Here is a 10,741-nt window from a genome sequence, read left to right as displayed (position 1 = left end):
CCACAGTTGGCACATTTAGCCAAGGTAGTTGTTCATGGTTTGGCGTTGTGCAGGTGTTCATAGGGTGGTTTTTAGCACGTTTCAGGCATTTGTACTCTGCCTTTCAGAGTCTTTGAGCATGGCCAAATTTTTGGCATCTATGGCATTGATGGGTAGATGCCGTTTTACGGAGTGGCTCTTGGGCTTTTTGGATTTCCACTAAGACCAGAGGCATAGGGGTTTTGTCCGCTCTAGTCATTCTGCTGATCTTAATAAGTGGCTGTTCCTGAGTATATCTGCTAATTAATAGAAATAGCACGCTAAGCAATAGAATCAAATTGCAACTATAGCAGATGACGATTCGTCTTATAATCACCTATGCCTCTCCAGCCTGCAGCCACACTTCTAATACTAACATTCTCAAAATACGAGTACAGAACAAATGCTTGCGAATTATTCTGAATGCCTCATGATGTGTCAGAAACAATCAACTTCGTCGAAATACAAATATTCCTTACATCTTCTCTTTCCTACAATCTTTAGCAAGTAACTTCTTCCTAAAGGCGTTCATACATCCCAACGATCTAGTTCAGCAAGCTGTAGCATACGAGGCAACGGATTTGTTCAAATATAAAAGACCAAAAGTCATTTTAACTATCTGAATCGATGCATAATCACCATGTCCATCCAGGGAAAGCAAACTGCTCATAAATTCTACCCTCACTGTATCCACAAGAGATAGCAGGGAATATGAAAAGCATCTTGCTTCATCCCTGAAGACATAAATGTCAATTGTCAGATAATACTAAAGAGTTTGATTTCTGCTTTTGACTTTCGACTAGAACAGGCGTATTATTTTAGATTGAGCCTGATTAGATTACATACACGGTGTTTCAGCAATCTCATATTGCACTGGCACTAACATAGTTTGATTCTTACTGTCTCCCTGTCTCCCTGAAACATGCAAAGGTCTGATGGCTGGAAGGCCCCACACGATATGAGCATCAGTGTTGGATTTAAGGTATTATAGGAATGGAGGACTTCAATCTCTGGCCAATTGGTTTCTTGACACTCGTTTTCCCTATATTAGGGTAGTTATCTATAATATATTGTTGCTAGTAGACACCTGTGTGTGTGTGTCGATGGGATTTGCTAGTGGACCCTTAAAAGTCCACAGGGATTATTTGTAATCTGCTCTGGACACCTGAGCAATCTCTATTCTTTCTCTATCTGTGTCTTTATACATTTTTCACTTATTGTTGTCATGGGCCATATTTGAGGAGGTATACAAGGAATTCCTCAGACTGGGAAAGCTGCTGAGTAACAACTGGCCAGGAAAAGTTAAGCATTTTGATACATCCCCCCCTCAGCAGTCACAGAAGACAAAATGGATGACATAAGTGATGAACTCATTACTCAGATGCAATCAGACTTTGTACACTCCCCAAATCTAGGAGATGCTACATCCCAAGACAGCATCTATCAGACCTTGGAAACAAATACAGAATTCCAAAGTCAAAAAGAAGAGGAAAATCTCTATCAACACCAAAGAACCCAAAATAACAGGGATGTAAGCACTCAATGTACCTAAAGAAAAGGTACCAGTCATCTTAAGGGATAAGGAAAAATGGATTCCTGTCTCGTCAGCCCTCTGGGAACAAAACATTACATTCTCATGGGCCAAAATCTCTGACGAAGGAGTTAGAATTCAACCTGCTACAGTCATGGATTATAGACAAATGACCAAATTTATGGACAATGCAAATCTCCCATACCACACCTTCACTTTACCCATTGAAAAGAACCTGAAGGTGGTTCTTTGTGGGGTTGCCGAAGGTATCACTCCTGAAGATGCGATCACTTACCTCTCGAGACAGGACCTGTCCCCAGTTAAAGTGAGCAGGATGTTCAGGTCAGATAAAATACCAATGCTTTTGGTGCTGGTGGAAATCAGCAATACACAAAAGCAAATCTATGAACTGACAGTAGCATGTGGACTCAAAATATCAACCGAGCTGCTCAGAAAGAGAGCATCAGTAGGACAGTGTCATAGGTGCCAAAGGTTTGGGCACGCCCAAAATTATGTAAGGCAACCTACAGGTGCTTGAAGTGAAGCATGGGATACCAGACCATCACCTGCACCAAACCATGCACTACTCCTGCCTGCTGCACAAACTGCAGAGGACCTCACCCTGCCAACTACAAGGGATGCGTTTTCAATCCAAAAAATGGAGGGTCAGCAAAAGTCAATCTTTCTCCTCCTTGTTATAACGCTATAAGCAACCAAATAATTCGTCCCCTAGTCCGAAACACCTCATCTTCAACCACACAGGAAGGAACACGACCCACAACCATGACCAAAACATATGCTGAAGCTGCACAATGTAAGTTTCCTAGACAAGCCCTTCACCATCTTCCAGAAAGAGATTCCTGCAAGGCTTTTAAGCCATTATAACAGCCATCTGTCATGAGTAAAAAATTCAAACCAAAGTCACTCATGATAGTAGCATGGAATACAAATGGGTTGATAAACAAGGTCTTGGAACTTCAAGAATTTGTGACTCGTCTCAGTGCTGATAACATCTTGATTGGTGAAACACACCTAAAACCATCTAATAACCTTAAAATCCGTGGATACACTATGTAGAGAAATGATAGATTTGGCACAAGAGGTGGAGGTGCAGCCATATATATTAAGAGTTACCTGAATAATTATACAATAGCCAACCCCCCCCATACCGTAAACCTGTAGGTGACAGGTGTGGAGGCACATACCAGCAATGTTGGTAGTCTCAAGATTTATGCTGCTTATAATCCTCCGAGCATTCCTCTACTGACAACAGATCTGGATTCCACACTTGGATCAAATGACTCCGTAATAATAGCAGGGGACCTCAATTCAAAACACAGCTTGGTACAGCTCTTCAATTAAGACCAAAGGCTACACACTATTCAACTATGCAATGCTCAACTCTGCTGTTGTGGCCAGACCTACCGAGCACCCACTTCAGCCCATCAGTTAGCTCGGATGTGCTAGACATCGTCATTTTTAAAAATATAAGATACCAATACAAATTGGAATCAGTTAACGAATTATCTTGTGACCACAGTCCCATAGTGCTTAATCTCGGTTTATCAGATAAATTCTCTCCTCCACACACATTCTTACCATGGGACAAGTTAACCAAGGTTCTTCCAGATTATATTGGCCCAGTGGCCAACATCAGCAAAAAAGAAGAGATAGACTCAGCAGTAAATAATTTAACCATACAAATTTAGAAAGCAATAAAATCAGTCAGGCAATCCACTGTCTTACACCCAACCAACCATATCCCAGAGGAAATCATGAATCTAATTACAGCAAAAAATAGAGCCAGAAAGAGATACCACAATACCAGGGTCCCACAAGACAAAACACTATTGAACAACCTAAACAGAAAAGTACATGAAGCTCTTCAAAAACACAGAAACCATCAATGAGAAACCAAATTGGCTAACTTCAATACTGAAGTTCACTCCGTCTGAAAATTCTTAAGAGCCATCCACACCAAAAAGCAACTCATAACCCCTATATAAACCAAGAAAGGGATAGTTCATAGACATGAAGAGAAAGCTGAAGCACTAATAGATAAACTTGAATCTCAGTGCAATCCATCTTATGTAAATCTGAATATTAACCTTATATACAAGGTTCACCATCATCTTAGGACAACTTTACGACAGCACACTGTTAATTCAAAACATATCACTCTGATTACTCTGGCAAAAATGATAAATATCATCACTCACCTAAACATTAAAAAGGCTCCAGGACCAGATAGCATAACTAACCGAATCAAAAAACTACTTCCAAGAACGGCCACAGTTCATCTCGTCTACGTTACCAATGCCATTTTTAGATTCAGGCATTTTCCCACTGCATGGAAAACAGCCACCATCATGCCATTGAAGAAGCCAAGAAAAAAAAACCTCACCTAGCCGAAAGCTACAGACCTATCAGCTGTTGTCCTGCCTCGGAAAGGTGACAGAGAAAGTGATCCTTACAAGATTCCAAACAGAAACGGATAAGTTAGGAATTTTTCCCAACGAACAGTTTGGCTTCCGCAAAGCACATAGTAGAGCTCAACAAGTACACAGGCTAGTGGAAATCATTACAAAAGGCTATAATTGGAAACTCGATACAGCTGCCATCTTCATCGATGCAAAGAAGGCGTTTGACAAAGAATAGCATCATGGCCTTCTCTACAAACTCATAAAATTTAACTTGCCAATCAAATTAATAAAAATTCTCCACTCATACCTGAAAGACAGATATATATATATACAGGTCAGGGTCGGTGAAACGATTTCGTCCAGACGCAGGGTCTTGGCAGGCGTACCTCACGGCTCTCTTCTGGCCTATCTCCTGTTCTCAATCTATGTAGCAGACATCCTTCTGAACTCGAGAACAACATTCACTGCATTATATTCAGATGGTACTGCGTTAATAGCAAGATCTCTGAGCCCAAAACTGGAAACCAGAAGACTTGAAACCAATATACATATCTTAAAGAGGCAGTTGGCAGACTGGATGATCCAAGTAAGCCCTCAGAAGAGCTCAACCATACTCTTTACAGAAAGAAAATCCATAGTATAGAGGACATTAATCTTTTGGGAGTTCAGATCCCATGGCAAACTGAAGTCAAATATCTCGGAGTGATTCTTGATAGAAAACTCCTATTTAGCAATCATATTAGACACAACCTCGAAGACATCCAAAGTCATAGCACAGCATTACCCTGTGATCAGCAGACAAAGTAAACTGGATACACAAACAAAATTAACAATTTACAAGATGGTAATACGAATGGTCATCATTTATGCATCCCCCGCATGGAGCCACACCACGAATACAAATGTTCTAAAACAAAAGAGAATACAGAATAAGTGCCTGAGGATGATTCTAGATGCCTCTTGGTTTATTAGAAACTCCCAGATCCATAGAGAAGTCAACATCCTTTACATCTCTTCCCTTCTCCAAGATCTAGCTGAGAAGTTCTTTACTAAGACAAGCAACCACCCAAAACTGTTGATCAAGGACACTTTGGAATATTATGAAGCGGAAAGCTACAAATATAAAAGGCCTAAGTCTATCTTAAGTTCAGCTGAACACAGCTAATTTCACTGCCCTTATTGAGCGAGCATATAGCTTATAAACACTCCATTCAAAGTTCTTTCATTACAGACAAAGGGGAATACTAAAAGCAATTATGCTTCACCCATCTAGTCAGAAATGTTATTCATAGATATGGTTCAATTCAGATTCCAATTTTTCTCATACTTTGTACAGTGCGCAAGTCATATAGCACAACAATTTGTGTGTTATTATTAGTTATAACGATTTTTGTAATAGTTTACAATCAGTTATAGTTCAATTTCAGAAGATAGAGCGCACGATTACCTATCTATCTATATAATTTTTTCTCTACAGAATCCTAGGAAAATATCTTATTTAAGTCGTATAGGTAATGATATTAACAATGTGTTTTAAATCTTTTTTTCACATACGTAGTTACAATGATTAGTTTAAATTTACAATGATTCCCTTTTTATTAAATCGATTATAACATTTACTTGTTTCTTTGGGTGGCATTTCTGATGCCACCCAAAGAAAACTTCTTCCTCGAAGCTTTCTAGAGCTTATCTGAGGAAGATAAGAGATGGCGGTGATTTCGTGGTTTTCTAACTCTACCCATCACAAGCCAGGTGTTGATTTTATTGTTTGTAGGTAGGTGCTTAGAAGACTACTACTTCTTGTGCAGGGTTTAACTTTTTTTCAAGTGGGATTGGATTTGGGTATGGTATGATTACATCCTTGTAGTGATGTTTTTTTGACAGAGGATTTGTTATAGATTTTTTCTTTGTGTGTGTGTGTGTGAGAGAGAGAGAGAGAGAGAGAGAGAGAGAGAGAGAGAGAGAGAGAGAGAGAGAGAGAGAGAGAGAGAGAGAGAGAGAGACTGATTGAGAGAGGAATTTCACTAACTTTCATTCTTGCATAATATTTATGCAGCGCCTGTTTTTCAGCTCCTTGTAGGTCCTTAGGTTTTTGTCGTCGAACGGCAGTTTGTTTATCATGTCAGGTACATAGTAGTTTCGCGTGGCTTTTCTGTAGTGATTATTGTACTTATATGTTATGTAGTTTGTTGACTGTGGTCTTGTTATCTGATATGTTGTTCTGGTTACTCTGTAGGTTGGACTGAAGTAATCTTTTAACATAACTGTGTAGTGGCATAAGTGTTTCACCTTAAATATTTTGTATTCTGTCCATAGACAGGGAAGAAAGGGAGGAGGAGTACTGTTAATGGTAGCAGATGAGCTGTGCCCATCTAAGGTGGAATTGCAAGGTGCAAATAGTGGTCACGGTTTTGAGGCCGTATGATGTGAGGTAGAAGTTAACAGGAGGAAATATTTAGTTGGGTGTTGCTATAGACCTGGTAATATGGAGGGTAACGAGAAGGAAATGTATTGGTAAATTGGCCTAGCTAGCAAGAAACAAGTTACCATTATGGGCGACTTTAATTATGGTGATATAGATTGGAAGCAAGAGACTGCATCTGGGGGTAAAGAAAATAAATTTTTGGAGTTTTTGAAAGATAATTACCTTAGGTAGTACGTAACGGAGGGTACACGAGGATCAAGAGTATTGGATTTGATCATCTCATCAGATGATGTTATAATAAATGAGGTGTCAAATCTTCCACCAGTTGGTGAGAGTGACCACGAGGTGATCACGTGCAGGGTGACCAGTCATTCGAGGACGTCTGTTAGAAAGGGATATACTGTATGTGGAATTATAAGACTGGTAATTACGAAAAGCTCAGGAAACAGTTTGCGATAATAAATTGGAAAGAAGAACTGGATGGAAAGGATATCAATGCTGCTTGGGCCATACTCAAGAACTATTTGGTGGAGGCAATATCAGAGTGTATTCCGAGGGTCAAGAGGGTAAACAGAGTGGGTGTAAAATGGATGAATCAAGAGATAAGGTATGCAATATGGAAGAAGAAGGTATTATGGAAGAAACACAAAATGAGTATATATAACAACCAGTTGCATGAGAAGTACAAAGAGCAGGCGAGGAAGGTGACTAGCTTGATAAGGGTAGCAAAAATGCAGTATGAGCAGCAGTTAGCTAAAGCGGCCAAAAAAAATCCTGAGGAGTTTTTTTGATATGTCGCCAGTAGAAGAAAGAATGATTATGGTAGAATGGGATTGATTGGTGAAAACGGAGGAATGATAACCGCTGCGGATGATATAGTTGAGATATTTAATGAGGTATTTCACTCTTACGAATGTGAGATCATGCAGAACTTGAAAGTAGTGGGAGGAGAGGAGGAGGAACTGTTAGTAAGTGAACAGGAGGTATATGAGGAATTGAATAGACTTGATGTAAATAAGGCTGTGGGACTTGATGCTATTTCACCACGTGTCTTGAGGGAATGTGCCAGAGAGTTAACAACAGCTTTTTTATATCTTTTCAACATGAGTCTCTCACTGGGTCAAGTTCCAAAAGAGTGGAAAGAAGGTAAAATGTTCAAATTCATAAGGGAGGTGATAAGAGTAAGGCTTTGAATTATAGACCAGTCTGTGTGTCTGGAGTTGTGGTCAAGGTATTAGAGAAGTTAGTTAGGAATAAAGTTCAGAATTGGGTTGACAACAGAAAAATACTCTTTGGTGGCCAGCATGGATTTACTAAAGGAAATTCATGCTTTAGCAACCTGCTTACTTTTTATAATAAAGTGACAAATGCGTTGGATAAGGGTATTGTATATACAGTGTTATATTTAGATTTTGCAAAGTCGTTTGATAAATTGCCACATGACAAGCTGGTAATTAAATTGGAACGGAAGGGGCTGAACAGTAGATTGGTTCACTGGATTGGAGATTGGTTGTCTGATAGGTATCAGCGAGTTGTCTATGGAGGAGCGATATCCCAGAAGAGGAAAGTTACTAGTGGTGTACCTCAAGGGTCTGTTTTGGGTCCATTGCTGTTTAATTTGTATGTAAATGATATCTGGAGAGGTCTGAATGGTGATGTGCAGTTGTTTGCAGATGATGCAAAGTTGGGCAGAGCTATCAGGAGTAGTGTGGATGCTGTAGCTTTGCAAGAGGACTTGAATACACTGTCTGAATGGGTAAATAAGTGGGGATGTCAATTCAATGTCTCAAAGTGTAAGGTTTTAAAATTTGGGAAGCAGAGATGGGATGTAAAGTACACAGTCGGTGCGAATATCTTGGAAGAGGTAGAGGAAATGAGAGATCTGGGAGTGATTGTAGACAAGGACCTAAAATTTCGGGGACATGTTACTAAAATAGTGAAGACAACACAGCGGATAATGGGAATGATGCGGAGGACATTGACTTGTAGAAGTAAGGATGTTATGGTTCCTTTGTATAAGGCTTTGATCAGGCCACATATGGATTACTGTGCACAGATCTGGTCACCTGGTTTTCAAAAAGATGAAATTGCGTTGGAAAAAGTTCAGAGGCGATTGACTAAGGTGGTTTCTGGTCTCTAGAATGTAGAGTATGAAGACAGATTGACAAAATGCAATTTGCAGAAATTAGTGGATAGAAGGAGGAGGGGGGATATGATTGAGACATATAAGTTGTTGAGTGGTTATTACCAGATTAACGTCGGGGAGGTTTTGGACAGAATGGGTGAGGATAGCAGGAGAACAAGAGGTCATTCCTGGAAGCTGTATAAGGAGGGTGTGAGCAAGGGAGTGAGGAGCAGGTTTTTTGCATGGAGAGTGGTGAGTGATTGGAATGCTTTGCCCGAGAGTGTGGTGTGTGCATAGACAGTGAATATATTTAAGGCACAGTATGATAAACTGTGTGTATAACAGTGGACCTCCCACGATGAGTCTTTGACTCCATGGAGGTTTTTATAATAATAATAATAATAATAATAATAATAATAATAATAATAATAATAATAATAATAATAATAATAATAAGTGTGGGTTGTTCCCAGAATATCAGTTTTACCGTTTTATTTTGCTACATTGTAACCTGTTAAATCTGTAGTCTGTGCAAAATGCGTATGATGTGATTGTATATCTCAAAATGTTTTCACATAATGGTTTATAGATTAGTATTTTTGTGTGTGTCGGGACAATATCTTTCAATCAGCATCATGGTTGTGGTTTTAGGATCGGCGCTTTGTGCATAGGAGGGCGGATGTCACATAGTGAGATATTTAGTTTCTATTGGTAGGGTTTGGGGGTTTGAATCTTCTCTACTTTTTAGGAGAAGATGGCTTATGTCGTGTGTGTATATGTTAAATGGAATGGGAGACAAGACGGCTCCTTGCGGTACTCCACAGGTTACATGAACCTCTTTGCTGTACGCTGATCCTATACGTATGGTGTGCTTCCTGTTTTTCATGTATGCTTTAAACCACTGGAGTAGGCGACCTCCGATTCCGATATGCGTTAGTTTCGTTAATATGGTTTTGTATGTTAGTGTGTCAAATGCTTTTGTTAGGTCAAAGAAAACGACTAATAGTATTCTGATTTTATCCAGTGCAGCGTTTATTAGATCTGTGAAGTCTTCCAGGAGTGTTGCTATTCCTAATTTTTTTGAAAACTATATTGTGTTGTGGATATGATTTGAAATTTTTAAACGTATGTGGAGAGTGGTCATCCAATGCACTATGCGCTCCATTATTTGGTTGATTACAGACAATGTGGTGGTGGGTCTGTAATTACTTATAATGTTTCTTTCTCCATGTTTATTAATGCAGTCTTTAGTGCTTCAGGTATGTCTCCCGATTCGAAGATTTTATTTAACAGTTTTAGTATACCTGGACATAGGTTCGTTGAGTGTTTCTTGATGTCTTTTGGTCTGATTCTGTCTATTCTTCGCCCTTGTTAGGGTTAATTTGTTGAATTACTTAGAATGCCTCTTTGCATCCTGTATGGTAGGCCACTTGAAAATAGGCTTAACTTCAGTGGCGGCTTGTGGCTTGAAATCGTGGGGATGCTACAACTTTTGAAATATACAAACTCGCTGTAAGTACAGTGTATATGTGTTTGGATAAAATATCAAAATTATGGTAAAAATTGTAAAAACATTAAACATGAAGAAATATTGTTTATTATCCATAAAATTATATACTTTAGTATAATTCAAAATTACTTTTAAAAAATATACTCTTCTTGTTTTGTTTCATGAAAAAATATTGTTTATTATCAATAAAGTTATACAGTTTAGCATAGTTCAAAATTACTTAAAAATTAAATCCATTCCTTTAATTGTAACTAAAGTAATGGATTTACAATTTTTGGACATTACAATTAAATTCTTTAATTTTAATGTACAAATAATTAAAGAGGCGGTGTAATAAGCACCACGAGCACTCTACTACTGGCGCAAACTGCATATAAAAAATATCGGAACTGCGCGACGGACAATGCCGCATTACGCTAATAGCTCACATATCACTATGACGTGCATATGCTTGCGTGCGTACCTATATGACACTGTGGTAAACACAGTGCTGCTAGCATCCTTCGCCCTCCTAAGTGCTACAAGATAGATTTTTATTAGTTTTTATACAAAATAAAAGAATTGTATAGGATTGTTGATGATAAATTTAAATGTTATAAGGAAATATAAATAAATTAATAAATATATTTATATATCGAGAAGAATTTGGGGTGCTGCAGTTCCGCAGTGCGTATGCTCGAGCCACCCCTGCTTAAGTTCAAGTCTAGTT

Source organism: Typopeltis vanoorti, chromosome 22 (assembly GCF_054136105.1).
Source record: "Typopeltis vanoorti isolate ZY-2024b chromosome 22, IOZ_Tvanoo_1.0, whole genome shotgun sequence".
NCBI lineage: Eukaryota > Metazoa > Arthropoda > Arachnida > Uropygi > Thelyphonidae > Typopeltis > Typopeltis vanoorti.
This window is presented reverse-complemented; position numbering follows the sequence as displayed.